The sequence below is a fragment of the Melospiza melodia genome, chromosome 2 (genome assembly GCF_035770615.1).
Source record: "Melospiza melodia melodia isolate bMelMel2 chromosome 2, bMelMel2.pri, whole genome shotgun sequence".
Lineage (NCBI taxonomy): Eukaryota > Metazoa > Chordata > Aves > Passeriformes > Passerellidae > Melospiza > Melospiza melodia.
The window spans coordinates 83547822-83556236 of NC_086195.1; the positions used below are offsets into that span (position 1 = coordinate 83547822).

General features: G+C 47.8%; 1 protein-coding gene across 1 annotated transcript in view; it reads right to left on the bottom strand.

Annotated features, from left to right (window-relative positions):
• The window catches only part of SLC7A1 (solute carrier family 7 member 1), a 40588-nt gene extending 35127 nt beyond the window's left edge, over positions 1 to 5461 (bottom strand). Inside the window, exon 1 of the mRNA XM_063149104.1 lies at positions 5356 to 5461. The gene's annotated coding sequence lies outside the window, so the exon portion shown is untranslated. The remainder of the gene's footprint in view (positions 1 to 5355) is intronic.
• Positions 5462 to 8415: the final 2954 nt, after the last annotated feature.

The following is an 8415-nucleotide window of genomic DNA, read 5'->3' on the forward strand; positions in this document are numbered from 1 at the left end:
AGGTAAGAAATGCAAAAACTTGGCAGACTTGGCCTGAACCTAGACATGAAGCCACTGCAAAACACCATGCAGCTGCCTGGTTTGTACAAGGACAAGCATTACCTTGTAGATACCCTTACAGTTTACTCTGCTATCTGTGTGGCAGAAAACCAGGTCTTGCAACCCACATGTCTCTATGAAGCTTGTTCAGGCTCCCTTGGAAGCACAAGTCAACTTAGAGCAGTAATTAAATCCTGGGAGCAAAAAAGACCAGATCTGTCATCTACTTTTTATTCAATCCCTCCAGTGTAGTAGTGATCCAATCTGTAGGCTAAAATCTTACTCAGTTTTCTGAATGTATTAGAATTGCCACCTGCATCTCCCTGCCTTTCATGCAGAAGCCTGGTCTGCCCCAAAAAATGCTCCTGCAACCCAGTAACAGAGGTAAGTGAAGCCACCCAGCACACAGTCCTGTCAAAGGAAGTTATACTGCTATCCTTAAAAATAATTGTGTCCCTAACAGCAAAATGCAGTGTTTGGAGTAAGTATACACTTTTTACTGGCAGAAAAATTACTAATATAATCCAGTCTGCTCAACTTGTTAAAACAACGTTATATTTTTCCACATCATCATTCTGGCATCAAAGGAAATCATTCCTAATTATGTTTATGGGACTGAGGGAATAGACAGAGACCTAGATATGACAGTCTTGGAGAAGTGTGGTGAAATGTATAATGCAACACCTCTCAGAATATGTACAGTGCCATCTCTCCCCATGTCACTTACCTAGAACAAGAAACTTTGAAGTATAAGAAGTTCTGCTGCTGCAAGGTGCTTTAAGTGACAGCAAGAAGGAAACAAACAACTGGCTGTAAATACTCTGCTTAGCTCCCTTGCGCTAGGACTTCCAAAAGAAAATAGGTGGTTTTAAAGCAAAGTAAGTGAAACAAATGATAATTACCATTTTCCCCCAAGGGCCTGAACAGGAGCATGAAAAGTAAAGCACTGCTGTTGTGTTTTTGATAGTGCCCAACACCATGCTGCTCTGCTCTCCAGGTATTTCCTTTGAAGAAAAAAACAGGTTCAAAAACGCTGCAACATCTGTGACGGCTTATCTGGAGCAGCCAAAGCACAACAGTGAGGCTTCATCACTTGTATAAGTTTTTTTGGGGGATCATCCATGTTTCTTCACATGCCAACCAGGTTATGAGGGGTAGGACTCCTCTTGACTAGCTTCAGCCCACTCCAAAGCAGACATAGGGAATCATCTCATCCCCCTCTGTAACCAACAGGCTAAGACAGGCACCTCAAGGCATGAGCTTTTTCCCTTTGGAGGAAAGATGGGAGCTATGGCCTCCAGAGGTACCTGCTTTCCCCAGTAACCATTACTAGTGCAGTAGAGGCTGCACTACTCCAGCAAACATCCACAAAAACTCCACCAGACAGATGCATGAGACAGAAGACAGGACTGCACCTAGACCCAGCTGAAGCAGAAAGACCTTGATGAATTCTGACTGGTCTTTCTGTGGACACTTCATAAAAGGATGGTGAAAGTCTTTGAATAGTCTTAGGGGTATTAACAACTCAGACATGCACTTTTCTCACAAGAGCAACAACTCCTGCTTGTTCCTGCTTTCCTCAAAAATAATAGTGTTTTCTGGAGAAACTATTATTGGGATTTCAGGACTGTCCAAGCACTGATCCTAGCACTTCCAGAGCAAAGCATAAGCATTTTGCTTCAGCTCTTTTCCAGTTACTTAGCTGTTACACTTTTCACTGTATTGCTTGTGTTGGTACCTCTCCTGAATTATAAAGCTGCTAGAAGCCAAATTTCTGCTCCATCTCACAGAAGTTCTCACTTCCAAAACCCCAACAAACACCTACTGTTTTTCTCCTCCAAGATGTAGCACCTCCACCCTAATCCAACATCCAGCTCATGACTTCTGGCTGCTGTACCTTCATTTTGCTTCTGGTGCCAGAACATTTTGCTCCTTTCTCCCAGCCAACTGCACAGCCAGAGCAGTCGTGCCTAATGCAGCTGGGGTCAGCACGGACAGACAGACAACAGTACAGCACTTCTGCACTTCAACCCAGATCAGCCCAGTGCTTTATTCTTCTCAATGGCCTCCCCAAGGGCTTTTGGAAGCTACAAGCACGCAAACCAGCCTGTCCCTGCAATGTGAGACAAACAGTAAGACTCTACACATCACGTATGTTACAGGTCATGCTGTTTTGTGCACTTTTAGAGTGAGAAAAACAAACAGAATGGCATGCAGCAGCACCCACTGCCAGGGGATTATATCACATGGGTCATCAACCAGCTATCAGGCAGTGTGCAACCCCCAGTAAAGTTCAATCAGCAACCTAATGACAGAAGACTACATTCTGGTTACTTCAGATAACTAATTCCCTCTGGAATATTTTCTAAAGATACAACACATTATTTACTTTGTTAGGTGAAACTGCTTTATAAAAGAGTCACTTCAACAAAACAATCTTGTTCTACAAACTCCATCATGCGTTTTCCAACTAGTTTATTTTAAGAATTCGTCAACTGACAAAAGCAAGCTATTCTTAAACTTAAGGAAACAGTTCATTTATCAAATTACAGTACAATTTCTTGTACAGTGCATTACTCCTGCTGCATACACATCCAAATAAACCTCCTACATCAGCACTCCCAAATGAAACTATGGCTAGCATCACTAACTCTGGGTCAGCACTGACTGCAGCTGACCCCAAGCAAATCTGCCCGAAGCAGTGAATCAGCTCCCCACACCACACAGCCTCAAGGCTGACCACAGCTGATGGTCAGTAGCACCAGCCTCTCCTCATACAGAGTTAAGTCAGCATTTCCTAGCTCACCCTTCAGGAGTGGCAAAGGGGCTGCGTCGCATCCCCATCTGCCTTTGTCACTACTGGAAGGCAGAGCCAATAAATCCCATCAGGATCAAGTCAGCATCTCCTCAGCACATCTGCAGACAAAGTAACTCACTCTCTTTTCATCCTGCCCCACTGTACACCAATGCTTTTAGCATCATAGATATGGGTCAAGAGAAGAAAATTAAACGTACCACTTTGTTTTCTATTCACTTAAAGCTGGGATACAACTGGAAGTGACATTTCTGAAAGCCTACCGAAGTCTAGTTAACCGGTCCTCAAGGTTGAGGAACTTGCTAGATCAAGAGTGAACTGAAGGTAGCAGAGGCAGTAATTGCAATAAGACCCCTGCCCTCCTGCACTCTAGCCATATTTCCCCCTCTCTTCTTTCCCATCTGCTTTTTCTTCTTTTCCCACTACTCCTTTTTCCCCCCTCCCTCTTGCACACACCAGGCCAGCAACTGTGCTCAACACCGGCTAGATTGGAACTCGCTCCTGCCATCTCAGAATCATGCTGTTGTTAAGGTTGGAGAAGGACCCCAAGATGACCAAATCCAACCATTTGCCATGTCACACAACTGAAAGCAGAGACACAGCACACAGGCACACCACCATGAGAATGAACACTTCCTGCCACATGGCAACAGATTACATAGGAAGAAAGGAGGAAGAAAAAAAAAAAATAAGGGAAAAGAGAAGGAAAAAAAAGAAGAGGGAGTGACAAATCTTTCAACAATAACCTTAGAACTGGTTTCTCCAGTAACTGGTTAAAGAGTTACTAGCTTTTTCTTCTCTGAAATAATGCCTTCTGTTTATAAAAAATATTGCAAGGAGTCAAGAGCATATTGCATCTCAACCACACGCACGACTGAACTGCCTCAATTAGAAGCCTAGCAGGCCTCGGGTTTCTGTTACAGCCCACTGGAAACAAGAAGTGCCTTCTGAACACACTCCTCACTGTTAAGTAGCAGTTATCACAGTCCTACAAGCAGCAAGACTCAAAATTTCAAAAATATCACCAAAGTGGCATAAGTCAGGGACTAAACACCAATTGGCTCCCCTGCCCAAGAAAAGGCTTTATTTCAAAGCCAACACGACCATCTAAAGCGTGCACGTGATGGAGCACAGTCAAGGTCTGACCCTGTCAGATCACTCAAAATGCAAGATACTTGAAGTAATTGAATGTAAAGTAACTTTCAAAGCTTGTGGCAAAGCACAAGCTTGCTCCTGATTTGTGCCAAGGTCAGCACTTGCAGCTAAGGACCCTGTGCCATTACACAGTCTTTTGCATTATGTGGAAAGCTTGTCCAAAAAATGGTCCAGACTGCCAGTGAAGGTGACAGAAGTCCATAGAGCACCTGACCAAAACGATAAACTTGTGCCTGTTCTTTCCAAGTTTTCATTGTATTTGCTTCTAACTTGGAGATGGCAGACAGTCAAGCATCGGCACGGGAACCAACAGCTTCAAGAGGCATTGCTGTGCCACTGCAGAGGGTCACACATGACACCTGCACTGCCCTGTGTGACCACATCGCCAACACTTGTCCCCGTGGCTTAGCAGAGTCCACAGAGGTGGGCAAAGGGAGGCAGGGTAGGGTATCCACTAGTTCAGCTGATGTTGGACTTCACCAGGCAGTCGTAGCTCAAGCACAAAGTAACGTTTGCAAATAACCACAGGCAAGCGAGCCATCTAACTCGTGAACCTTCAGCACCATCACCATCAGCACTTCGGCCCAGATCAGCAGCCTCTGTAGAGCTGCAAGTGCCCTTCTGTCACTAATCTATACAGCACCTACAAAAACATCACCTTGCTCCAAAACTAAGGTTTCCAGCAGATGACAACAGAACTAACTAGCAATTTCCTATGTAGTCCCAATCTTTCTCTCCAGCCTTAGCTGCATACAAATTTCCTCTTAAGGATTTTTAGCGGGTTCCCCTTGCTCCACCCCATCTGCCACCCACATTCATACACATGCAAAAAACGATAAGACCCATATGTGAGCCAGAGCAGCTGCCTGCAAAGCGCTGACAGCCCAAATGGAGAGAATTCCCTGTCCTGCTCACAGGAGCAGGTTCGGGAGCAGAACCTAGGATACGGGCCTGGCTATGAGTCCTATGGATGGTACTCGCATTCTCGGCAAATTCTACGTCTCTTTTGCAATTTGACGAAGGAAGCAAAGCCCAGCATGGCAGCCCCCTGGGAGCCACCCTGGAAAGGCCCTCAGAGGCACGGCCCAGGGTCTCTCCACGGCACCTGGGCCTTCACCTCCAGCTCAGCACGTTCCCTGCGCTGCTGGCAACGCAGAGGAGACAGGCAAAAAAAGGGAAGGGGGTGAGGGTCAGGCGAGGCGAGGGGAGGGGGTCGCTCCGGCAGGGACGCGCCGCGGGGCCGGCTGCGGCGGCCCGGGAGCGGCCCGAGAGCGCCGCGCCCGCTCCACCGCACCGCAAAATGGACGCGCCGCGTGGGGCCCCCGCCCGCTCCGTCCCACACTCACCCAGCCGGGGGCTCGGGCAAGCGGCGAGGCAGCGCAGCCGCGACCCCCCGCTCCCCGCTGCCGCTTTAGACCTCCTGCACGGGCGCGCCCGCCCCACCGCACCTCCCAATGAATGGGAGGCGCTGTTCCAAGTGGGAAGAGCCATACGTGTAGGGGCTGGACAGCCTACGGCGGGTGGAGGGGTAGGCCGGCGTGTCTCCGGGCGCGGGAGAACCGCGTGGCTGGGCACGGCCGCGCAGATCGCCTCCGCGGGGCAGGAAGGGAGCCAGCCCCCTGCAAACACCCCATGCCGCTCGTTTGGCGTGCGCTGAAAAGCTATTCGGCTTTTCTTTTTCTCCTGATGCTCCCTAGGAGTGAGAACTGAGGGGCAGGGTTGGACTAAACCATCCATTCGGCTGTAACACACATCATGCTCTAAGAGCTGATGGATTCTGCGGAACATGGTTGAGCAAGAGATGCCAGCATGAAATGGATGCGGTGGGTATCACAGAATGTTAAGGGTTGGGAATGGACCTTAAAGGTCATCCAGTCCTAAACTCTCCTGCTGTGGGCAGGGACACCTCCCACTCGACCAGGTTGCTCAAAGCATTATCCAGTGTGTCGTTGAAGACTGCCAGGGTTGGGGTATCCACAGTCTCCCCAGGAAACCTGTTCCAGTGTTTCACCACCCTCAGAGTAAAAAAATTCTAATATTTAACTTAAATTCCTCCCTTTTCAATTTTTATGCATTACTTCTTGTCCTGTCACTACAGTTCCTGACAAAAAGTCCCTTACCAGCTTCCCTGTAGGCCCCTCTAAGATCCTGGAAGGCTGCTCTGAGGTCTCCACACAAACTTTTCTCCAGGCTGAACAGCCCCTGATAAGGGCACTGGAACAGCATTTCACTCACTTGATAAGGAACACTTCTTACCAAGGACAGTAGAACAGAACAGCACAGCCTTGGAGAAATAAATGAAGGATGTAACTTAGGCAAACAGAATTCATGCAAAATGCAAGCAGGATGCCAACTCAGCTCTGCAGGGCTGAAACAGTAGAAGTTAAGCAAAACAATCTTGCTGTACTTAATCAAAAGCAGGGGTCAAAGAATGGCCCCCTGAAAAGGACACTGGACTTTGATGATGGACCCTTAAAGAACCAATAGAAGGACTTTGATAAGAATTGCGACTGTGTAAAATAAAGTTAAGGAAGTGGGGATAGCTAATGAACATGTAATCAGCATTTATGATAAAAAATGTACACTTGACACTCAAGGCATCGATTAGAGGAAATATCCTCCAGCATGCTGTAATAAAGAATGCCTGCCATCTAGTACTCAGAATTGTGCTAGAAAGTTTCTATCCAGCTAATTGCGGTACCACGTCTCTCTATATGTCTTCTCAGGAGAGGTGTTTGTCTTGGTTTCCAAGACAGATGTCTGCTAGGGAAGGCAGAAAAGCCTCTCTTGGAATGGAGACTATAAACCCCCTCCCTCCAAATTATTAGAATCTTGATATTAAGGGGCTCTTAGGCAAAGATATGGGAATAGGAATAACAGTTCTTTACTGATATGTATAATAAAGCAAACAAACAACAGCAACGACACCAAACAGAGCCCGGAACCTTCGGTGCAGTTCCGGTCACGGCCGGCAGGGGCGCTGCAGGTGCGGTGTCTCCCCGGGCCTGCAGGGGGCGCTGCGGCGCGGGCTCGGGGAGCAGGTGGCGATGGCGGCTCGGCCCAGACGGGAAGGGATGCAGGGGAGGCTTCGCTTCACAAACCCCGGAGGCAGCCGATCTCGGTGCCCCTGACAGGACTATCGGAAGCAGCAGGCTGGAAACAGCAGGAATGAGCAGAAATGCTGGGGCAGGGAACGAGAATGTCCCAAAACTCCACGCCAAATAGCTGGAACCTGCGTGGTGTCCTGGCGGGCAGGGGAATGTGGGAGCCCAGAAGCAGAAGGAAGGTTCCCCGCTGAGTCACGGTGGTGGTTCGGAGAAGGCAGCAGGGACAGAGTCTCACAGTGCTGGCAAATCCTCTCCACAATGCCCACAGCCTGTCTCCCCTCCGTGCTGAGAGAGGGACAGCCAGGAACTGGCCTCAGCCCCTTCTCTCAGCCTGAATCTCTCCATATATCAGCCACCCTCTCTCCCCCGCCCCCCCCCCCCCAAAAAAAAACCTCCCAAATCCTAAGAGTTCCCCTAGACTGCCTGTCTCAAGCCATCAGTTCTGATTAGCAACTCATTGGGAAGAAATTCTACAGGTTTCTACATGTTTCCACAGGAAAGAAAAAAAAAAAAAAAAAAACAAAAAACACAAAACCTAACGCCCAACAGTGTCCCAGTCTTCTTACCAACTATGTGACCACTCTTTGGACTTGCTCCAACTGCTCCATGACCTTTTTATGCTGGAGACACCAGAACTGTGCACAGCACTCCAGGTGGGGTCTGACAAGAGCAGAGCACAGGGGGAGAATCACCCTCAGCCTGCTGGCCATGCTGCTTTTGGTGCAGCCCAGGATTCAATAATGGTAGACACTGGTGGACTTGGATTAGGCTTTTGACATTACCTCCCATGAAGCACAATGCTCCCAATCTGGAAAATACACTATTGATGAAACTTCCATGGCTGACCCCAAAACTATGGCAAACAGCCCAAAAGAGCTGTGGATGTTGGAAGAACAGCATGGTGTCTGTGCCATGCTTGACAACATCCCATTTCCATTACCATTCATAAGAGACCACTATGGTAAAACTGTCCAGCGTGCTGCAGGATGAGATAGCATCTGAATGTGAATCTTGAAGAAACACCAAGATTCACACTGTCCAAAATAAAGTGGAATTCTAGAAAGGAGGAGAGTGATAGTTAAGGAAAGAAAACCAAATAAGCAGTGAAGAGCATCTGGCTGAGCAACCAATTAAAATTGCATCAGAGGAGATTTAGATCAGCTATTAAGTAAAACTTCTTTAAGTTTTAAGAAAAACAACAAAAGAGTTGTCAAGCAGGCAGCCCAGGGAAGCAGGGAAGTCACCCTTCCTGAAGGTATTTAAAAGATGTGTAGGGACACAGGGCTTAGTGCTAGACTT